Below are 23,960 nucleotides of genomic sequence, written 5' to 3' on the forward strand. Positions count from 1 at the left end.
TAAGCATGTTGTAGACCTCCAGCTCTTCTGATTAGCCCGGGAAAGCCAGTGCTTCTCATGAAGCATGAGGAAGGGACATGACCACAGTAACTCCTGAGACAGAAAGGAGGGAGAGCATTCCATTTTGCGCTATGAGAAAATGCACTTGAAATGGCAAGACAGGAAACACCTACAAAAAATAGAAGAACACATGCCACTGATGGCTAGAGCCAGACTGAGGGCAACTAAAAAGTGGCCTCTGTCATTCTTGTCCCAAAAAATATAGATTGTTGTTTCCTGTATTCTATCAAAAAGGGTTTTTAAGAAATGTCACTTTCACAGATAAGAGCCTTCATCCTTACAACCGGGAAGAGAATATTACATTTCAAATTTCCTAAATCCATTTTATTTCTGTTCATATTGAAAATACAATTAAGACATAAAGATTATCTCCAAATATTAGGGTCTGGGTTTCCTGTCATTTCAGGAAAAAAAAAAAAAAAGTAGACAAGTTGACAGCATAGACAGCATGTGTTTGGATATACAATTACTTCTACAATCACTGTTTGATATAAATATACATCTTTAATCCTGAATCTTTAATTAATAAAAATCTTAATCTTTAATATTAATAAATAAAAATATTAATCTTTAATTAATAAAAATGCATATCAATGTGAAAAAAAGGTGCAATCTTATTTTAAATTGTTTGGTGTTTCAAAATGTAGAAGTTAGGGGCACCTGGGTGGCTCAGTTGGTTGAGTTTCTGCCAGGGTCCTGGGATCGAGCCCTACATCGGGATCCCTGCTCAGAAGGGAGTCTGCTTCTCTCTCCCCTTCTTCTGCTCCCCTTGCTTGTTCATGCACTCTGTCTCAAATAAATAAAATATTAAAAACAAAAACAAAATATAGAAGTTAAAACTTTTCTTCAGATCCAAGCTATCACAAGAATTCTTGAAAAACACTTGGGACTCATTTTATTGGGATTCATGTTATACAAAGGGAGGTTTGCAATGTCTATGATCACTAGAGGCTTAAAGGCATTTAGTGGTGTTATTTTCTAATTGCTTGAGAATCTAAATTAAGTCTCGATCATAAGATTAAAGGTTAATACTTAATATTAAAATCAGCATTTTTAATGTTATAGTTCTACTAATACATCTTGGTTAACTGAAAAATAATTCGCCCAGTTGTCTTTTAAATTACTGCAGTCATTTTTTGATTTTCCCTATAGAAATAGAACACTGGTATCACACAGGAGGAATGACCATTTGCTCTACTTTAGTCAACTTTCTTCTTGAGAATGCAAAACAATAAGTAAATGAATCTAATATGCATACAGGTACCAAGAGTTTTCAAATAAGCTTTATAAGGGATCCATAACGACTTCTCCCTATAACTTGAAAACAAGCAGAATATGAAGAAAATTTTTTTAAAATTCTGGATTAAAAAACCCCCGTGGCATATGGTAATCAGCAAAAATTGAGCAGGCTGTCTATGGCTAAATTCAAGTGATTATTAGGATCAACAGCTCTGATATTCAATTGTTCCTACCTAACATTATATAGCTTACATTCTTAGTTGTGGGGAAACAGCTGAACCACCTTTGCCAACTTTAGAGACTCAACTTGTGACTTAAGTTCAGTTTTGCTGTATGGGTAGTCAGCACCTTTATGGTCAACAATGGAAAACAAGAATGTTCTCTTGTAATAAATATTAGCAAAGGATGGGTATATTTCTGCTCTTCAGATGACTGTTTCATTTTAAACTAATTTTAGTTCAAAGAGTCATTCATCTCTGGTTCCGCATCAGAGACAAAAATTACTTTATTTGATTAACTGTGAGGACTGGGAAGAAGTCTTCCATATATCTTAATATTCAATTCTAATGCATTCGTTAGGAAGAAACAATTCCATAACCTCAAGTAAATCGTCTCAAATTGGACTGGTCAAAACAAAAATGCTAATATCCAAATAGAATTTAGTGTGTTACATAAGCATGTGCACTCATCTAAATTAAAACTAATCACTTTGTATCAGAAGCAGTAATAAAAGCCAAGTTCAGCCTCATTGTTCTCCGGGTGAAGCATGAATAATTCATGACCCAGGTAAGCTTTCCATCTCCCCTGCCTGCATCTTCCACAAGATTTTACCAATTTTATTATTCGAACTTGTGCCTCTTTCGAGCACTTTAGCCATGCTAGAATTGAAATGATACCAGACAGCACAGCTTCTGATGTTCTGATTTATAGATCTGTCCACAGGCCCTGATGCAAAGCAGAGTTTGACCAGGTCTTACTGGACAAAACAAGTTCAGAGTACTGAGCTTTGCCTCAGGGCTTCCCACTCGCCCTGACTCTGCCCCGATTCCTCTCCAAATTCTCCAACACTTTCCCTGGATTCAAATCTTTTCTCATTCAGAAGTATCTGGCCCCACCTAGTCTTTCTACAAAGCTGCTCTATATTGGAAAATTTAAACTATCTTGTTTTATAAGCTGATAACCCTAAATTTTTTTTTAGATATTTGTTTCTTAGAGAGAGAGAGAGAGAGAGAGAGAGAACACAAGCAGGGGGAGAAGGCAGGCAGAGGGAGAAGCAGGCTGCCCACTGAGCAGGGAGCCCAATGTAGGCTTGATCCCAGGACCTTTGGATCATGACCAGAGCCCAAGGCAGATGCTTAATGGACTGACCACCCAGGTGTCCCTGAAAACTCTCCTTCTAATAGCATTTTTTTACTTTACATCAAATGTGTCCGTCAATAGTATCACCAGTTTCATCCATCACATTTATGCATTCCACAAACATTTATTGAGCACCTCCTGTCAGTGATGTGCTAACATCAGAAAAAAGACTCAGACTCTACCTCTGGGGAGATAACAAATGGAGCAAAAGCCAAATGTTACAACACCAGTGCTAGAGGTGCTATCTCACATCAACAGGAGATGTGGGGAAGGGTTCCCAGAGAAAGACCCTTTTACTCATTCTGTATGGATGAGTAGGAGTAGCTGGGTGATTGAAGAGGAGGGAGAATGAAGAAGAGAACCCTAGGAGGAGGGGTGAGCATCTACGAAGGTGGAGACTTATGGACAAAAACCAGATTTTAGGGTAGAGGTTCCCAGGTCAGTACAGATGACAAAGCCACCTCAGCGCAGAGCAGTAAAAGGCAGGGGGCGCTGAGCAGACTGGGGAAGGCACCGGCCTCCAGCGGCCAAGGGGAGTGCAGGCCCACAGAGGTCTCAGAAGAGGCCAGAAATCTGGATTTGCATGTAATATCCTAAAAGTTTTCATTGTCAGCAAGCTTGTGGTGTTTGTTTGTTTGTTTTTTTAATTACCACTTTGTAGGCAAAAATCAAATTATCTATTTGTGGTAGGCTGAATGATGGTCTGAGTTATCCCATTGCAAACCCCTGGAACCTGTACATATGTTACACCGAGACGTGGAGATTATCCCGGATTTTTGTGTGAACCCTAAATGTAACCCCAAATGTTCTTAGAACATGGGGGAGAGAGGGTGAGGAGATCGGACTACAGATGGGAAACAGGAGATAATGGAAGCAAGAGGCTGGACAGGTGTGAGGAAGGGGTCGGGAGCCAAGAAATGCAGGCAGTCTCAGAAGTTAGAAAAGGCAAGAAAATGGCTTCTCCCCTAAAGCCATCAGAAGGAACCAACTCTGTAACACCTTGACTTTAGGCCAGTGAAACTGATTTTAAATTTATGGACACCAGACTTGGATTTTTTGTTTTTTCTTTTAATTTTTTTTTTTTACGATTTTATTTTTAAGTAATCTCTACACCCCACATGGGGCTCAAACTCTCCACCCTTAGATCAAGAGTCACACGCTCCTCTGACTGAGCCAGCCAGGTGCCCTAATTTGTGCGGTTTGATGCCACCATGTTCATGGTAATTTGTACAGCAGCCACAGGAAAATAATACATTTCTGACCTGATTCAGCTCTTTGAGTTGCCAATTTTATGTATCTTTGTGTGCCCAGCTTGAAATTAGACTACAGAGCCTAGCCTGCACCAGGCTCTTGGTATTGTATCTGCTACTCCATTTGGAAACATTTCTTTTTATGTCATTCTACCCTATTCCTTAGAGACAGGGACTGCATCCCACTCTCTCTGTTTCTCCACTGCCTAGCAGAGAACTTGGCACATATTCTTTACTTATTAAATAAATAAAAGGCAAGGTAGAAAGCAGGATAGAGCCAAATCACCAAGAGCTTATTATTACCATGCCAAGAAATCTGAATTTATATTGAAGGAGATGGGGAACAAATAAAATATTTTACGCATAAGAGGGACATGACAGTTTTGCTTCTTAGAAACTGACAGTACCTTAAGGACAATTTAGAAAAGCACTATTCAAAACAAGAGTTTGGTTGGAAAGCTGTTGCATTAATATAGTAATCCTATAAACCAAGACTAAGTCAGTGGTGGGGATACAAATAAAATTGATTATGTGTTGAGATATAAATTGATGAGACTTAAAGACTGATACATGGTGCAAGGCTGGCTCATTCGGGAGAACATGTGACCCTTGGTGTCAGGGTTGTAAGTTCAAGCCCCACACTGGCCGTGGAGGTTGCTTAAAAAAAAAAAGAAATTAGAAAATAAAAAATAAATAAAGACTGGTTCAATAGTGAGAGAGGAAAAAAGAGAACTCTCAGGTTTGTGGTGGTGAAAGTAAGGTGGAAAAGAAGCATGGAAAGAAGAGGAGATCATTTTTGACAGGTTGAGATTAGAGTGCCAATGCAAGATCATGACCTGAGCTGAAATCAAGAGTTGGACGCTCAAGTGACTGCACCACTTAGGTGCCCCTCGCCAGTTCGTTTTTAAAATAAAAAGTCTCAATTCTTACATCACAGAGAAATAAATGTTGCGAAAGTCATTTGTTTTACTTGCCTGACATCCCCTCCCAACAGTATTTCCTGCTGCTTACCTATCATGTGCTTCTGCAATGTGTCATTAGCATCCCTGTCTTTATGATTCATAAATGCTCATGTTCATCCCCACATGTTCTCCATGTGTCTCCCCTATCTGTAATATTTCTCCCAAATTTTCCATCTAAATTAGTTCATTCTTCATGGCCTAGATGGAGTTCCATGCTCCCATGATGCCTTTCCTGGTCTATCTCTGAATTAGTTTACTGTATCTTCCAGCTTTTAGCACCATGCTATCTCCTATAATATTCTCTAACAGTTGACACATGCTAGAACTACCTTTCCAAATAAGGCTCCTGAGGACAGAAACATTACTTCATGACCATAGATTCCCACAGTGATTTGTAAAGCATTAAATTCACAGTAGGTGATTAAGAGGCAAATTAATATGGTAGAAAGTATCTGAGTCAAACCTCATTTTTTAATTCAAGCTTTGCTCCTCAGGCTGAATTCTTTTTAGTTGTGAACTGAGGAACCTGTACCCTGATCATTCAGATCTCTTTCACTTGCTGCAATCTGATTCTAACAAAGACTAATTATTTCATTTGACCAGAAGCTGTGATAGTGTACATCAAGCACATCATATTGCTCTGCTTCTAAGATCCTATCACACAGCATGCACCTATATTTAAAAGGATAATAAGTAAGTATTCAATGTACATTTAAATTGTAAGAGTCAAGTTCAATGTAAGATAGACATTCAATAAATATTTATTAAATTCATTCATTCATTCATCCATTCATTCATTCATTAAGTACTGAGTACCTATTACACGTCAGGCATAATTCTAGGCTGTGTAGGACACAGTGGTAAATAAGATAGACAAGGTCTTTGCTTTCTTAGAGCTTATCCTAGTGGAAACAGTAAAAAAACATATAATGTCAGGTATGCTATGTCACTTATGTCAGTAAGCGCTATGAAGAAAAATCACAGAAAATACAGAAACATGGGGTAGGTTATAGATGAGGTAGTCATCTTAATTTTAATTTTTCTTTTTTTTAAAAAGATGTTATCTATTTGAGAGAAAGAGTAAGCAAGAGAGAGAACACAAGCAGAGGGAAGGGCAGAGATGGGAGAAGCAGACTCCCCACTAAGCAGAGAGCCTGATACTGGGCTCATTCCCAGGATCCAGGATCATAACCTGAGCTGAAGGCAGATGCGTAACTGACTGAGCTACTCAGATGCCTCAATTTTAATTTCATACAGTAAAGATACGGGCAATCCTTTAGCTATGTATATGTGCTGCCAAAGCGAGCACAATCCTTTAGCTATGAACACAGATATGCATCTAGATATAAACATAGACAGAGCTATAAATACACAGGTAAACACAGATGTAAATGTTCTAGACATAGCACTATGTGCCATGTAATAAGCTACAGTGGGTCATGATCACAAGTTTATTTAATCTTTCCAACAATCCTTTCAGATGTACTATCCCTTTTTACAAATGAAAAAAACTTATATTCAGAGAGTAACATGTCCAAAGCCACTTAACTAGAAAGCGTCAGTACTGGAAACCACATGGCATTTGCATGTATTTGCATAAAATAAGCACACTGTTAATTTTCCTGCAAAAATATACTAAATTAGAATAGGGAGATAAACCATCATGTATTCTGATTACCAGGAAAAGAAATGTATTTTCATTTTAAATGTCTTAAAAAATCAGAGGGTCCTTTGTGTATTTAAGAATTGTGATGGAATATTATATCCCCCAATAAAGCAGCTGAATATGAAGAGATCTCCAAGATAAACTGCTACACAAAAAAGCAAAGTGTAAAAATGTAACATATCATGCAGCCATTATGTATAAAAGTGGATGGATTTCTTTATTTGTGTATACATGCATAGAACATCTCCAGAAGGATAAAAAAAAAACCTTAGTAAGAGTAGTTGCCGTAGAGATGAGTAAGAAGCTCACTTTTCACTGTATATATATTTTATAACTTCCAAATTTTTATATGTGAATGTATTTCTTATTTAAACATAAATTTTTAATATTTAAATGGGATAATTGAGGTTAATAGGACACCCAAAATTATTAATAGAATAATCCTATACAAATAGATCTTTTTCTTAACAGAACATAAAAATTTTCCGTGAAAGAACTTTCATTAATGTGTGGCCATACTGAAAACTGATGTTACAAGGTTGGCCTAATATATAATTGTTGAACCATGATTCTCTATAAGCAAAGAATAAATGGACAATTGGACAATACCCAGAAAGTAGAAAGTGACAGCAAAATCTATCTAAGCACTATAGTTATAAGCAGTTATTTTCCACCAGGCAGCTAAAGAATGATAAGAGCTCAAAAGTTGCTTGTAAGTATAATGGAATAAAAATTTGGATTATTTTTCAAACTTTTTCTCTTATATGACATTTTCCCTTCAAACTTCCAAATCTCCACCAAGAACCTATGAAGGACCACATTATTCACAAGAAAGGGGTGGGAAATAAATGTGACAATATCAGAATTATCTTGTATAAAATTATAAGAACACCAAATGCCACTATTACCCTATTATTTAATGTATTTTAAATATAGTTTATACTAACCCTTTGCCTTTTTGATTCAAGAAACAGAAGTTTTGGGCAGCCCGGGTGGCTCAGCGGTTTAGCGCCTGCCTTCAGCCCAGGGCATGATCCTGGAGACCCGGGATCGAGTCCCACGTCGGGCTCCCTGCATGGAGCCTGCTTCTCCCTCTGCCTGTGTCTCTGCCTCTCTCTCTCTCTCTCTCTCTCTGTCTCTCATGAATAAATAAATAAAATCTTTAAAAAAAAAAAAAAAGAAACAGAAGTTTTTAGCTATAATAGGTATAGTCAGAAGTTTTACCTAATTTGAATTCATGCCTCTGCATTGAAATAGGAGGTGGAGTCCAGGGTATAACCTCAGTATAATCTACTGGGAATTTAGACCTGTAATTAGCAAATCCTTGGGTATCATCACTTGCCATTCAATATGACTGCAACTGAGAAAGCATTTATCTGGCAATAAAAAGCTTTTTATATGTTATATGTGTCTGCTTTGTGTAGTTAGCCAGATCTATAATTAAACATTCTTTATAATAAACTTTGGGGAAGAACGTAGGAGTGCAGGTGGTCAAATTGCAGCAGGTTGATCCCTTGTGTCATTTTGTACGCCAGTTATGGTGCCAGAAAAAGAATGGGGCTGGGTCAACACAAACTGGAACACAGCATTGCAGAGATCTTTAATTTCTGATTATTTAGAAATAAATAGCCGTGTTTTGACATATACTGACCTTGCATCTATAGAAATGTGGCTCTTTGCTTTGAAACTTCACTCACAGTGGTGAGGCTGCCACTCAGCTCCTTCCTTCCTGATGGGGCAGGTGGATCATTGAGATAGTTGCCTACACTGAAAAAAAATAGTGTGCATATTTAGAGCAGAAATTTCATCAGCATAAAACTAACTGGGCTGAAATGAGGCTCTTCTGACTTTACCATCACTAGCATCCTGTTGTAACCAAACAATTCAGATATCTCTGAATCCTTTCCTGGGTTCCATGAATTATTAAGTGAAGACTGATGGCTTGCCCAATTAATGATACACATTTTATTTCCAGGAAGGATTTTATTCATCTCTAATAAGTGTCCACCATGTTCTGAGATTAAAAAAAAAAAAAACCACTTGGAATTTAGGTCAAGAAAACCCACAGGATTTAAATGACTCATTAACAAGTAGTTAGAAAAAAATAAAAATAAAAATAAAAAAACAAGTAGAGTAAGAATAAAATAACTTGCATCTGGAATGTAAAAAAAATAAGTAGAGCAAATTCTCCATTAGAGTGGCTTAAAAATGGAGAAGAAACAATGGAAAAGATTCCCTTTGACAAAACATAAACATGGAGATGGAAATAACAAGTTAATAACAGATGTTCTTTCATAATTGGACATATTACGTGTCCATGATTAGAGAATATATCAATCATGTACTTGGACTTCAGACAAGAAATCTTCTATCTGAAAAAAAATGCCTGAAACCATCCTAGGTCTACAAGTGGACCTGATACTTCACTTCTGTGTAAGCAACTCGATCCCTTGAACCCTGGTTTCTTTTAAAGCCCTGTGCACACATATACGTGAGTGATTAAGGCATCACTTTTCCTCCCCCCTCTGATGAAGCATGAAAATATCCAGGCTCCTTTATACAAAGAAGTCTTGTGCCAAGAGAAATAAAGATACATACAAAGAAGGGCAAAAAATTTTGCTCAAATCACTAGCCTTCCTGTGCTGCTCTGTCATCCCTCATTGAATACATGTCATTTCCTTTCTATCAGACATAAGATAATGGGAAGAATATAAAAGGAATATTAACAATATTCTTTTCTTCTCTGTACTGAAGGAGGAACATACATTTGCTCAGAGTAGATAATAGCATACTTAGAGATAATAAGCATATATACACCCAAACAGAGAATGGTAAGTAGTAGTATTTCATCAGCTCCCCAATGGGAAAAACCATGTAGTTATAGGCAATTACAATGGGAAGTGATTCATGTGGGCCAGAGTTAGAGTCATGAAAACATTAGTCTGTGAGATGACTTAAGAAACATGAGAAGAGGGGTGCCTGGCTGGTTTAGTTGGCAAAGCATGCAACTTTTGATTTCAGTGTTATGAGTTCAAGCCTCATGTTGCCCACAGAGATAACTTATAAAAGAAATAAGGAAACAAAAAGAAAAATAAAAGAAATAAGAAAACAAAGAAATAGAAGATGGTTGAGAGGGTAGAAAAATGTGCCTTAACTCAAAGCAACAGTTTATTTTTTATTTTTTTTAAAGCAAAAGTTTAAATATTATGTATAAGCAAGGTATGTTGAGAAAATAGTGATGAGGTCATGATTGTCTTGGCTTGGCAGGGAAGGGAAAGGGGTGAATTTGGAAGAACAGCTGATAGAAAATATAGAATCTAGATATGTTCCTCTTGACATTAAATACTCCTGTTGGAAAGTCAGGAACAAGGTAATAAGCGAGTGAAAATAAATTATGTTTAAGTATAGGTCTTAGCTCCAGAAAAAGTCTCTGAAAAGTTTAGTTTATTATAAAGGCATATTATTTAACCAAAGGCTAGCTCCTCATCTGGACACGCTGAGAAAATCAGAAGTAAGTAATGGAAGCCTTTAAATACCCAGGGTGGCTCAGTTGGAGAAGTGTCTGGCATCAGCCCAGGTCATGATCTTGGGGTCCTGAGATCAAGGTCGATGTGGGGATCCCTGCTCAGCTGGGAGTCTGCATCTCCCCCTCTCCCTCTGCCCTTCCCCCAATTCATGCTTGCTCTATCTTAAAAAAAAAAAAATCTTAGGGGAAAAAAACTGCAAACCAATACACTAAGGTCACTCAATTCGTCAATAGAAAATTGATTCACACTCAGAGCCTGTTCATTTTTGTTTTAGAAAGAATCTGGGGCACCTGGGTGGCTCAGCTGGTTAAGTGTCTGACTCTTGATCTAAGCTCAGGTCTCGATTTCAGAGTTTTAAGTTCAAGCCCCTTGTTTTTTTTAAAGAGGGAAGGGAAGGGAAGGGAAGGGAAGGGAAAAGGGAAGGGAAGGGAAGGGAAGGGAAGGGAAGGGAAGGGAAGGGAAGGGAAGGGAAGGGAAGGGAAAAGGGAAGGGAAGGGAAAAGGAAGGGAAGGGAAGGGAAGGGAAGGGAAAAGGGAAGGGAAGGGAAAAGGAAGGGAAGGGAAGGGAAGGGAAGGGAAGGGAAGGGAAGGGAAGGGAAGGGAAGGGAAGGGAAGGGAAGGGAAGGGAAGGGAAGGGAAGGGAAGGGGAGAGAGAAAGAAAGAAAATCTAATTACCCTCTCTACTACAGATTAGAAGCAAGAAATTTAAAAGGGTTACTTCTAGACTCAGGCTGACAGCTATAATATTCGATAGTTGGCAGTCTGACAATGAAGAAGGCTGAAAAGTATTAAAGGCAGTCATAATGAGAGATACGGGTAATTATTTACTTGAAACTAAGATCAATCTCAGTAAAAAAAAAAAAAAAGGTATTAAATGATTTTAATGCATTATTTTCATTCTCTAAAAGTTTGTTCCTGTCACAGAAGTTCGCATTGAGCAATTCAAGCCAAGAAATAACGGCTAAAAATGTACCAAAAAAGCCAACCTTTCTCTGATTTTCTGACCAATTTTAGATGCTACATCCTTTCACTTACTTCCTTTATAACATGTGGTTGTACTTACGCTAGACATCTACAATATTTGCTTGAAGAGAGCTGAATGAAGGCTATTGTGCAACTACAATGTGTTCTTTATAATGCTGTAATCACATTTTTGCAAGGAAATAACGAATTTTTAAATAACTATGTTTAAAGGCATACACAGTCTAAGAAAACACCTTTTTACTAGGCAGGGTTCTTGCCAAGATAGTTCTCTTCTCATTGATTTCTTATCATACAAACTGGTATAAGTGAACGTATAAAAATGGAAATTGCTTCAAGGCTGAATACAATCCTGATATAGCAGTCATATTTTGTTGCATTTCTATATTAACCAGTAGCCCACAAGAGACTAAAAGCATGCTAAAGTCTAGCCTAGGGTCTGTCTGTGTATGTTGGGCTGCCACACTCATGTCCAAACGTGTCTGGAGAAACAGATGAAGATGGTATCATCACGTGCAGATCTGGAGTTCCTTTCTGGACCACATGCTCTAATGCCCAAAAACAAGGGGGAAGAATCATCATAACTAACGTATTTTGAGGACTTACTATGCCCAGGCACTGTTCTAATCTTATTCTTAATTTAATCCACCTATTATTTTTTTCTTAAAAAGTGGGATCCCTGGGTGGCACAGCGGTTTAGCGCCTGCCTTTGGCCCAGGGCGCGATCCTGGAGACCCGGGATCGAATCCCACATCGGGCTCCCTGCATGGAGCCTGCTTCTCCCTCTGCCTATGTCTCTGCCTCTCTCTCTCTCTCTCTCTCTGTGTGTGTGACTATCATAAATAAATTTTTTAAAAAAATTATTAAAAAAAGTGCTATATCAGGCAGGATTATTATATCCATTTTAAATTTGAGAGGCTGAGAGATTAAATAACTTGACTATTATCGTAAGGCTGGAAAACAGCCTAAATTCAAACGCACATCCATCACATGGACACTCTTCGGTACCTCAATTGAAATTTGCCCTTCTACTGATTAATTACTATACGTTTCAACCAAATACTAAGATTTGTTTTACAATTACAGAGTTGACAAGATGATATACCACAAGCCCTTCCCTAATTATCGCTCTCTGCCACTCGAGTTTTACAAATAAGATAAAGGACAATGAAGCAGAATTCTAAAACACGACATCAGCAACCTGAAGCACACTTTCTGCTCTTCAGGAAAATGTCAACAACTGAATTAGTGGGCCCCACCTTGATAGTAACAGAAGTCCTCACTGTAACTGTTTACATCCTTGAGAACACAAATAGAGCAACATCACTGCTCTTGAGATGTGGTTTACGGTCATCCCCATTGTGTTATCCAAGATTCTTTTGGTTGCAAGAAGCAGAAACCAAGTCAATTAACTTAAGCAATCAAGTTTGTAGATTCTCCATCTCCCAGCGTGGCTTGCCCCATGTTGCTATCATTCTCAGTGGTCAAGTGGTGGCAAAATGGCCATCGGAAGGTGTAGGCTTAGCAACCCCAGAGAACAAAAGAAAGTTTCTCTTTCTCACTGGTTCCAGTAGAAAATCCTAAACTGATGTTTATGGCTGTGACTGGCCTGCCTGGATCACAGTCTCTATGAACTGCCTCTATGGCCAGGGCTTTCATGTATCGAACAGTGACTCCAGAGGAAGAAGGTTCAACTCCAGCTGAACCTCAACCGAGGGATCCCTGGGTGGCGCAGCGGTTTAGCGCCTGCCTTTGGCCCAGGGCGCGATCCTGGAGACCCAGGATCGAATCCCACGTCAGGCTCCCTGCATGGAGCCTGCTTCTCCTCTGCCTATGTCTCTGTCTCTCTCTCTGTGTGTGACTATCATAAATAAATTAAAAAATTAAAAAAAAAAATGAACCTCAACCGAAAGAGGGTGCTTCCCTAAAGAAGGATATTTCTACCTCAACATAGGAAACTGGGATGCTGAGTATGGATAAAGCACAGATGTCCATCATATCTACCCTGGCATGCCAGAAGAATAAGTGGCTATCTTGTCATACCACTTTAAGTAAGGAGATTTTGAGTTCTCCATCAAAATGACCTCCCTCTAATGAATTAACCTGTAGTGAGTCAAAGCAAGAGTGAGCTGAAGTGCACTAACAAGGTTTCACCGAATCATATCGATGCGGATGTGTAGATACAGCAACAGCAGCAACAAACTTTGCCAACTATGGCAGTCACAGACAATGGAGCTATCTGGGGAAAGGCAAACTTTAGGAGAGAGGGTAGAGAGGTACTGCTACTAAAGTACCTTGCCACATCACAGTCAAGAGATAGAATTCACAAGAATGCTGTTTACTGTGGAAGAACTACAAGTAATACACACATCAGACTCTCTAGTTTTGCAAACAGGCAGAGAACAATGTCAGCATTAATATCTTTAAATGCCAAGAACGCTATTTGGAAGTAAAATACGAAAGAGCTTCAATATGCTCCTACACACAAAAGTTATTCTAACTTAATCCAATTTGTTATGCTGCATAGGTTTCTATTCACTGCAGTCACCCAATTTAAGTAGGTCTCTTCTTATAAATACATAGTGTTAAGAAGTTTCATTTGTAAAAAAAAAATAAAAAAAAAATAGTAGTAGTAATAGTAGTTTCATTTGTCCAAGGGCACCTGGGTGGCTCAGTCAGTTAAGCGTCTGCCTCAGGTCATGATCCCAGGCTCCTGGGATTGAGCCTTGAATCGGGTTCCCTGCTTCAGCTAGGAGTCTGCTTCTCCCTCCACCCTACCCCTTCTTGTGCGTGCACATGCTCGCTCGCGCACTCTCTCTCTAACAAATAAATAAAAACTTTAAATAAGTAAACTTTGAGTCCATTTTCCCATTGAAAATGTATTAGAAATGGTGACTGGGTTCCAAGGCTAGTCCATTAGTATCAATCAAGCAATGTGAATGTGCTTGATTAATGTGTCCAACACATTGTACACACTTTAGAATTTACAGATATTATTAGTTATAATATGGTAAACATGAAAATAATCAAAATTATTTTTTAATATTTTATTTATTTATTCATGGAGACACAGAGAGAGAGAGAGAGAGGCAGAGACACAGGCAGAGGAGAAGCAGGCTCCATCCAGGGAGCCCGATGTGGGACTTGAACCTGGGACCACGGGGTCACACCCTGGGCCCAAGGCAGACACTCAACCACTAAGCCACCTAGTTGACCTCAAAATGATTTTTTTTTTAATAATAAGAGCTAAGGTAATGAGCATTTACAAAAATGACAGACAGGGACACTCAGTGTGTTACCATGAAAAAACAAGCGGTTTGGTTTAATTCCCAATTCCACTTCAAATAAGAAGACATTTAATATATTTGAGCAAATGTTTATTATTACTTAAAATAAAAGAATATGGAGAATTATCTTAATATGTTTCAGAACAGAATACTATTTAAATTATAATTAAATTTGAGGGTTCTATGTAGTTGCAAAACTGAATCAAATATTTTGAGTAGATCCATACGGCTGGGAATATTTAATGAATTGCTTTTTATTTACCAAGAACTTTTCATAATTTCTCCTTCCACATGCTTACATCCAATGCAATTCCATTTATAAATTGAGGACATGGTATGTTGCTATTACCAAAAAAAGAACTGTAATGGGGACATAGCCATAATTGAATTTACATCTTCATTATTTACACTCTTCTCTTTGCAGCCTCAATATTCTAAGCCTCAGAGCTGTTTTGCAGACAAAATAACATCCGGGATTAGTAATCCAGATACTCTTGACAAAAGTGACAAGTTCTTTAGGTAACTTGCATAACTTCTCTATGATATTTACTTCATTTAAGAATTAATTCCACAGGGACGCCTGGTGGCTCAGTGGTTGAGCGTATGCCTTTGGCTCAGGTCAGGATCCCAGGGTCCTGGGATCAAGTCCCACATCGGGCTCCCTGCAGGGAGCCTGCTTCCCCTCTGCCTAGGTCTCTGCCTCTCTCCCTGCGTCTCTTGTGAATAAATAAAACCTTAAAAAAAAAATAATCCCACAGATCTATAATAGAATACTCTGATGCTAACTTCAATGTTTTTTAAATTACTTAAATGCTAAAGATACCTAACTGCCATCATTTATCTAACCGTTTTTGCCTTAGTGACAATTCAGGAGAGACTTTTTAAAATCAAATGCCTTTAATAAACGTAGATAATCATGGGTGTCTAAAAAATTCAATGAGTTAGTGTCAGTAAGACTGCCTCATTAGGATTTAGACTGTTACTTTCCGAGTATCTGGCATACTGCCATATACAAAAGAGATGAAATAGAGACATCAGATTGACTGAAAGTGATGTGATTTGCTTCACTTTTTCATTCATTCAACAACTAGTTATTGGGCATGTATGACGTGTCAGGCTTATTTCTAGGTTCAAAGAGGAAAAAGGAGTAAACAAAGTCCTAATCCTCCATGGAACTTAATTCTGCTTGAGAAAAACAAACAATAAATTATTAGATAGTAATATTCTTCCAATGAAGAAAAATAAACCAGGGCAAGGATAAGGTCAGGGGGAGGACAGTGGTCAGGGAAGTCCTGTTTGAAGAAGTGACACTTGGGACTTAAATAAAAAAACATGCAAAAGTGAGAGATAATCAGAAAGTGCAGAGGCCCTGAGGTGAACAATCTCAGTGTGTTAAAGAGCAGCAAGACTAGTGGCTAGAACAAAGCAAGCTGGCAAGGAGAATGACAAAGGATGAGGTCATAGAAGCAGGGAGGGCCAGACCCTATAGAGCACACAGGTCATGGTAAGGAGTTTGGGTTTATTTTTATTGCATTGGAAAGCCATAGGATGGTTGGAAGTAAGAGAATGATACGAGCTGAGTGAAGTAAGTCAGTCAGAGAAGGACAAACATTATATGTTCTCATTCATTTGGGGAATATAAATAATAGTGAAAGGGAATATAAGGGAAGGGAGAAGAAATGTGTGGGAAATATCAGAAAGGGAGACAGAACGTAAAGACTGCTAACTCTGGGAAACGAACTAGGGGTGGTAGAAGGGGAGGAGGGCGGGGGGTGGGAGTGAATGGGTGACGGGCACTGGGTGTTATTCTGTATGTTAGTAAATTGAACACCAATAAAAAATAAATTAAAAAAAAAAAAAAAGAGAATGATACGATAGGAAGTTTGGAAAAGAGGCTCTAAGGAGGCAAGGAGACCATTTCAGTCTGGGCAAGGTCTGATACTATTGCACTATTATACTATTGACTCTCCACTGCCTAACTTCTAAGTGGCAAGCAGCATGTTGGGAACAGAAAAATCAGCTATTTAGCTGGAGTGGGACAGATGTAGCTAGAATAAAATACCTGAAACTGCTTACCTGAAGGCTTACCTCAAGTACCAATTTACAGAGGTTGTAGATGGTAAATTAGAGAAGAATGTAAAAGGTCAGAATATTTTGAAATCCACACACCAACCTGTCTCCCTCCCCCTATGGACAGCCTGGCTCCTGGTGCTAATATAAATAGAAAAGCATGATGGGTACTACAGGCAGTAAACACCTTCTAAAGTAAAATGCTGCCATCTTGAGGTTTCCAGAGAACAAAAATAATGTGAAAAACAAAACCAAAAAATCTCTGTTCTGTTTGTCGTTTCTATATGCAAGAGATCTGACTTGGAAAAAAAATATATAAAGTCCATAAACTTAAAAGAATCAAGAAGTAATCTAACCAGTCACATTCTCTTGCTTTGCTAGATACAACCTGTGCTCTATTAAGTAAAACATGCTTAGTGTTGATTTTGAAAAAAACTTTTAGTGGGCCTTTAAATTCAGTATAGGTCTCAGAGAGGGTATGCTTCTTTTGGATTTTTGTTCCTCCTCCATAGCAACTAACACTAGGTCTAGTACCATTTCAAATGATAAATCTTCTACATCCCTTTCATTATTCTGGACTTTTTCAGGTTTTTTTAAATTCAAGTTTGGTAATTTATATTTTTCTAAGGAAACAGCAATTCTCAGATTTTTAAATTGTCAGACTTATACATATACTTTATCTTCCATAAAAGTTTTAGTCTCTCATCCACCCATTGTTATATTTTTATTCATTAGTTTTTTTTGGGGGGGGGGTTGTTTTTTTACTTACTTTTTTTTTAAGTTTATTTATTTATTCATGAGAGACACGAGAAAGAGAGACACACACACACACAGAGAGAGAGAGAGAGAGAGAGAGAGGCAGAGACACAAACAGAGGGAGAAGCAGGCTCCATGCAGGGAGCCCGACGTGGGACTCAGGGATTCCAGGATCACACCCCGGGCTGCAGGAGGCGCTAAACCACTGCACCACCGAGGCTGCCCCTACTTTCTCTTTTTATCGTAGGATTTTGAGAAGAATGATAAACCTGGATTCTGTCCCAGGAAGACAACAATCACAATAATGTATAGGATAGACTGAAAGGGAGAAGACATGGGAATATCATTTAGGAGACAACTATGTCATCTCAAATTAGTGATGATCAGAGTCTGAACCAGGGAAAAAGAGACTTAACGGACTCTGCAAAATAAGTCAGTAGGAACTGGTGACCACTGGTGAACACATATCACGTGTTCATAAGAGAAAGGAAAAGGTAAAGATGATGCTGCAGTTTCTAGCCTAGATTGATGGGAATGTCCTTAACCAAATTGGGAAGAATAATGATTTCCTCTGGGGACATTTGAGTTTCAGGAGATGGAAGGATAGCCTTGTGAAAATATCCAAGCAGCTGGGAACTATACATACAAATCAAAGCTAGGGATTATAGTTGAAGCTGTGAGAATACATGAGATCAGCTGGAAAAAATATACAGAGCATAAAAAGTGAGTGTATTAAGATGTCAGGAATTGAGAGTTTTTTCTAAAGACTTTAAGAGTTTAGGGCACTTGAGTAAAATCACAGAGCAGAGAGAAGGCAAAAAAGGAAAGAATTTAAAGGAAGAGGTAACAGTACAAAAGATAAAACAAATTAAAATGATGAAGATTTGATATGGAACAAAGTGCCATGAATTAACTAACATAAAAATTGGAAAGCTATTTCCAACATACCTGTCATACGATTAATTCCCCTAATGCATGAGCACTTAACAATCAATAAGAAAGCCATAAAAGAAAGTGATATAAGCTAAAGTTTATCAAAAATTAAATCATTTGCGGTGTAAAAGTCTCTATTAAAAAGATGAAAAGACAAGCTGCAGACTGGAGAAAAGCAGTTGCAAACCACCTTCCTGACAGAGAATTTCACCTGGAATATATAGGGAGGTCTCAAATCTCAATAGCAAAAAAGAACAAACAACTCAGTAAGAAAATGGGTGAAAGACATGGGTAAAGAGACATTGTACCGAGGAAGAGTTATGAATAGTAACTAAGCCCACAAAAAGATGTCCAACATTATCAACTCTTAGGGAAATGCAAATTGAAACCACAATGAGGTATCATTACACCCCAGCAGAATATCTAAAATAAAAAAGTGATAATACCAAATGCTGGCAAATATGCAGAGAAACCGCATCATTCATATATTACTGTGGGGATGTAAAATGGTACAGCCACTCTGGAAAATAATTTGGCAGTTTCTTATAAACCTAAAATCCGTTTGCCATACTGCCACCCTGTAGTCATACTTTTAGACAATTATCCTAGAGAGATGAAAACTTACACTCACACAAAAACCTGTGCATGAATATTCATATCAGCTTTACTCACAACTGTCAAAACAGGAAACAACCCAAATGTCCTTCAAGGGGCAAATGGTCAAACAAACTCTGGTATCCATAGAGTGGGATACTACTCAGCAGTAGGAAGGAATAAATTATTGATACAAACAATTTGGATGGCTCTCAGGGACATTATGCTCAGTAGAAAATTCCAATCTCAGGGCACCTGGGTGGCTGGGTGGTGCAGCATCTGCCTTCGGTTCAGGGCGTGACCCCAGGGTCCTGGGATCCAGTCCTGCATTAGGCTCCCTGCAGGAAGCCTGCTTCTCCCTCCGCCTGGGTCTCTGCCTCTCTCTGTCTCTCATGAATACAAAAAATCTTAAAAAGAAATTCCAATCTGGGGGTCCCTGGGTGGCTCAGCAGTTTGGCACCTGCCTTTGGCCCAGGGCGCGATCCTGGAGTCCTGGGATCGAGTCCCACGTCGGACTCCTGACATGGAGCCTGCTTCTCCCTCCTCCTGTGTCTCTGCCTCTCTCTATGTCTATCATAAATAAATAAATCTTTAAAAAAATATTAAAAAAAAGAAATTCCAATCTGAAATGACTACATACTTACATATTTGTATTTGTATACCATTCTTGAAATGATAAAACTAAAGAGATGAAGAACAGATCAGTGGTTGCTAGGACACGAGGATGGATATAAGTGCAAATACAAATGTGTAATACAAAGAAGTTCCTTTTTGGGGGATAAGAGTTCTGTATCTTGGGGATCCCTGGGTGGCACAGCATTTTGGCGCCTGCCTTTGGCCCAGGGCGCGATCCTGCAGACCCGGGATCGAATCCCACATCGGGCTCACGGTGCATGGAGCCTGCTTCTCCCTCTGCCTGTGTCTCTGCCTCTCTCTCTCTCTGTGACTATCATAAATAAATTAAAAAAAAAAAAAAAGAAAAGAAAGAGTTCTGTATCTTGATTATGGTGGTGGTTATACAATTCTATAAATGAGATAAAACTGCATAAAACTTGACATACACAGAGGGAAAAAAACTGTAATCAAGTCAACAATTTTGTGCCAATATCAATTTCCTGGGTTTTTTTTTTCCTTTTTTTTTAAATTTTATTTATTTATGATAGTCACAGAGAGAGAGGCAGAGACATAGTCAGAGGGAGAAGCAGGCTCCATGCACCGAGAGCCCGATGTGGGACTCGATCCCGGGTCTCCAGGATCGCGTCCTGGGCCAAAGGCAGGCGCTAAACCGCTGCACCACCCAGGGATCCCAATTTCCTGGTTTTGATATTGTACTATAACCATATAAAATGCCATCACTGGGAGAAACTGGATAAGGGGTTCACAAAGCTCTGTGTGTTACTTTATCAATTTCTGGTGCTATTTTATCAATTTCTATAATTGTTTTAAAACAAGGGTTTTTTTAAGTTATAAGGAAATAGGTTATTGCCTAGAATGAAGGACTGATAAATAAGGAAAAACTGCATCAACTTTATTTTTATTTAGGTGGTATATGCGACTGTTTTTGCAACATTTGATTTCATTACTTAATAGGTGAAAATAAAGGAAAACAGGAAAAAAGTCACTATGAAAACGACACATCAATAGGAAAATAAGCAAAGAACTATAACTGGCCTTTCAGGAAGAGACATACAAAATAGTCCATAAACATGTGAAAATGATCAAGCTCACTTCTTATTAAAGAAATACTAGTTGAAATCAGATATCATTTTTGCCTATCAAGTTAGAAATTTAAAAGGTTTCAGAATGTGTGTGACTATGGGGAAATAGGGACTCACGTCCTTGTACATTTTTGGAAAGCAATCTAGAAATATTTATTAAATTTGTAAGTGGTCATTTTATGTAATGCCAACTATCCTCCTCAGGAATTTATCTAATGGGCACTAGGTGGCTCAGGTGAACTTTCTGCCTTCTGCTCAGGTCATGACCTCCAGGTCCTGGGATCAAGCCCCACATCAGGCTCCCGGCTCAGTGAGGAGTCTGCTTCTCCCTCTGCCTCTCTCCTCTCCTCCCCACCTTTGCTCTCTGCTCTTTCATGCTCTCTCTCAAATAAATAAAATCTTTTTTAAAAAAATTTCTTAAAGGATTTATCCAACAGAAACACCTAGTATTCAAAGATCCATGTACACAGATGATCACTGCAACACTGTTTATCACAGATAATTACAAACACTGTAAATTTCCAACAATAAGGGATTATTTAAAAGTTAAAATATGGCCATACAATAATATATACTGGGGCATTCAATTAATGCTATTAACCTACTAATTACCTATTATTTGTTCTAATTGCTTTATAGATATTAACTCAGATAACCATCATAACATCCCTATGAGGTAGATACCATCATTATCTCCATTTTCCAGGTGAAAAAAAAAAATGAGCCACAGACAGCTAAAATAACTCACTCAGGATACTCAGCTACATGCAGGTGGTCCTTACTTTGCACAGGAATGCAGGACCATAGAGTGACCAAGCATACTGAATATGGTAAAGTGAGCTTGATAATCAATGAGAAAATAATGATTTGGGCAGCCCCGGTGGCGCAGCGGTTTAGCGCCGCCTGCAGCCCAGGGCATGATCCTGGAGTCGTGGGATCAAGTCCCACGTCAGGCTCTCTGCATGGAGCCTGCTTCTCCCTCTGCCTGTGCCTCTGCCTCTCTCTCTCTCTCTGCATCTCTATGAATAAATAAAGTCTTAAAAAAATATATATATATATATATTAAATGTTTAAAAAAAGAGAGAGAAAATAATGATTTAAAGTTTTCTATCAAAAGATTACAAATACTGGGCAGCCCGGGTGGCTCAGCGGTTTAGCGCAGCCTTCAGCCCAGGGCGTGATCCTGGGGTTCCGAGATCGAGTCCCACATGGGACTCCCTGCATGGAGCCTGCTTCTCCCTCTGCCTGTGTCTCTGCCTCCCTCTCTCTCTCTCTCTCTCATGAATAAATAAATAAAATCTTTTTAGAAATAAAGATTACAGATACTCATCCGATTACCATTACAAATGCACAGAGAAATGAAAATTATAATGCAAATGGTACTTAGCACACTCCAATTTAAATATTAGAAACATTGAGAATGAAAAGTGTTTGCTTTCTTCGTATAAAAATAGTCAAGAGTAGTTCTGGGGCACCTGGGTGGCTCAGCTAGTTAGGCATCTGCCTTCGGCTCAGGGCTCCTGCTGCTGCTCCCCCTGCTTGTGTTCCCTAGCTCTCCCTCTTAAAGAAACAAATACAATCTTTAAAAAAAAAAAAAAAAAAGGTAGTTTGAACATTCATTCAAATTATCATCTCACATTACTTATGTTGAGAAGCATTTTTCTGCACCTTGGCAAACTGTAACATTATTTTTCTAAAATTTTAATTTTTTTTTAGAGAGAGGGAATAGGGGGTGGGGGGTCAGGAGGAGAGGGAGACAGAGAATCGTAAGCAGGCTCCACACCCAGCATAGAACCCAACCTGGGCTCCATCTCACAACTCTGGTACCACATGAGCCAAAATCACGAGGCGGATGCTTAACCGACTGAGCCACCACACGCCCCAAACTGTCATGTCATTTTTTAGGTGTGGATCACTTTCCAGTATTTTATCCTTCATGCTTCGAGGGTTATGAAATATCTGCCCTGGTGTCTGGAGTGTTTGCAGGGGTCACTTCCTCCGGGTATCTTCCTTCTTCCCATGGCCAGCACTTTCCCCACTTAGGCGTGCACAGCCTCACTCAATCCCTTGGCTGCACCTGTAGCATCTCTCACTGGCAGCAATGTCAACGTTCCCCTGGCCGCTCATTTCTTCTAGAAATTCTGCTTGAATTTCACTTTCAGCACCGCCACGTTGTTTCTTTGCTGCTCTTTCAGCTTCGCTGGCCGACTCTCTCTTCCATCATCCGGTTTTCCAAGGCGTCGCAGGGGTTTAATCCCGTGGGAGACACGGAAGCCACATAATTACGTGCTTTACTGCCTGCGGGTGCATGGAGTTAACAGATGTACTACATACACCGACCAATCGCCAGCAGATTTTGAAAGAAGCGATGGGATGGGTCACTGGCCGTGCTGTGTATCCATTACTTACACAAAGACCTGTGGTCTGAAGGGCCAGCAGCAACTCGTGTCCTCTGCGCAGTTACTCACACGGTAACTGAAACCCAGACTGTGTCCTGCAGGGCCTGGTATTTAAATTTAACTAAACCACAGCAACTGAAATTCATGCATTAACAAAACTATGCAAAGAAAGGACAGACTGGGGCAGCCCGGGTGGCTCAGCGGTTTAGCGCCCCTTCAGCCCAGGGCACGATCCTGGAGACCCCAGATCGAGTCCCATGTCGGGCTCCCTCCATGGAGCCTGCTTCTCCCTCTGCCTGTGTCTCTGCCTCTCTCTCTCACTCATGAATAAATAAATAAATAAAATCTTAAAAAAAAAAAAAAAAAAAAAAGGAAAGAAAAAAGAAAGGACGGACTGTAGTGGCTCAGCCAGGCAGGCTGACGCTACACTTTCTCCGGCAGCCCGGGTGGCTCAGCGGTGAGCGCCTGCCTCCGGCTCAGGGCGTGACCCCGGGTCCTGGGTTCGAGTCCCGACGGGCTCCTGCGTGGAGCCTGCTTCTCCCTCTGCCTGTGTCGCTACCTCTCTGTCTCCTATGAATAAATAAATAAAATAACAAAATGAAATAATTTTAAAATTCCTTTAGCTTGTGGATTCCAGCATTTCCCATTCCTGGGTGTTTTTCCTCCTTTTTCGTTAAAGGCCACAATCGCCAGCGAACACTTCTTGGCCCCGACGTGCCCCCCAGCCCTGCGCACCTCCCAACCGCGGGCCCAGGACCGTACCTGCGCTCAAACTGTTCTCCGCGAGGTCAGCTCGGGGGTCAGCCCCTGGGGACCTGGGCGGGCCGCCTTCGGGACACGGAGCCCCGCGGCCACGCTGCTGACACCGCCGCCCTGACCGGCGGCCGCCCCTCACCCCGGAACAAGCCGAGCGCCACGTGCGGACCGGAAGCCGGAAGCGGGGACGAGCCGAGCCCCACGTGCGGACCGGAAGCCGGGGCTGGGGCGGGGCCGAGGGGCGGCGGGGGCGTGGCTGCAGGGCGCGGCCGGGCAGGCGGCAGGGACGCGGCGGAGGGGCGCGGCGCGGCGGGTGCAGGAGGGCGGGTCCGCGCCCCGCCGTCGGGCTCCGCGGCTCCGCGGCTCTGCAGCGCGGGTTGGCGTTCATAAAGAAATCGAGTCCG

At 39.9% G+C, this 23,960-nt stretch overlaps 1 long non-coding RNA gene across 2 annotated transcripts in view; it reads right to left on the reverse strand.

The window, feature by feature from the left end:
- LOC140611582 (uncharacterized) overlaps positions 1-23,737 on the reverse strand; it is a 76,561-nt gene extending 52,824 nt beyond the window's left edge. The window contains exons 1-3 of one of the 2 annotated variants that reach the window (XR_012012697.1): positions 23,563-23,737; positions 23,196-23,370; positions 8,188-8,303 (exon numbers count right to left, since the gene is read on the reverse strand). This is a non-coding gene — a long non-coding RNA (uncharacterized lncRNA). The remainder of the gene's footprint in view (positions 1-8,187; positions 8,304-23,195; positions 23,371-23,562) is intronic. The other variant, XR_012012696.1, reaches the window with a different exon arrangement.
- Between the last annotated feature and the right edge of the window lie 223 nt (positions 23,738-23,960).

This window comes from Canis lupus, chromosome 2, assembly GCF_048164855.1.
Source record: "Canis lupus baileyi chromosome 2, mCanLup2.hap1, whole genome shotgun sequence".
In the NCBI taxonomy this organism is placed as follows: domain Eukaryota; kingdom Metazoa; phylum Chordata; class Mammalia; order Carnivora; family Canidae; genus Canis; species Canis lupus.